This window comes from Electrona antarctica (genome assembly GCF_951216825.1).
Source record: "Electrona antarctica genome assembly, chromosome: 21".
NCBI lineage: Eukaryota > Metazoa > Chordata > Actinopteri > Myctophiformes > Myctophidae > Electrona > Electrona antarctica.
The window spans coordinates 1,097,230-1,097,589 of NC_136802.1; the positions used below are offsets into that span (position 1 = coordinate 1,097,230).

The 360-nt window shown below is 45.6% G+C and overlaps 1 protein-coding gene across 1 annotated transcript in view; it reads left to right on the forward strand.

Moving 5' to 3' along the window:
* Positions 1 to 5, forward strand: part of LOC306913783 (matrix remodeling-associated protein 8-like) — a gene marked incomplete at its 5' end in the record, with an annotated part of 24,256 nt that extends 24,251 nt beyond the window's left edge. The window contains one exon of the mRNA XM_079490595.1: positions 1 to 5. This exon is cut by the window's left edge and continues 820 nt beyond it.
* Positions 6 to 360: the final 355 nt, after the last annotated feature.

A 360-nucleotide genomic window follows, 5' to 3' on the forward strand; every position in this document is an offset into this window, starting at 1 on the left:
GTAAGAAGCAGGTACGATGCTGTAATATTCTCAAAGTGGGGTCTGGGGACCCCGATGGGGTCCCGAAGGGGATTCCAGGAAAACCCTATTAAATTGGGGTCTGCGCTGCGGCCAAATACGTGTACATATCAATGTGGGGGTCCTTGACATGAATATGTTAATGTGGGGGTCCTTGACATGAATATGTTAATGTGGGGGTCCTTGACATGAATATGTTAATGTGGGGGTCCTTGACATGAATATGTTAATGTGGGGGTCCTTGACATGAATATGTTAATGTGGGGGTCCCTGACATGAATATGTTAATGTGGGGGTCCTTGACATGAATATGTTAATGTGGGGGTCCTTGACATGAATATG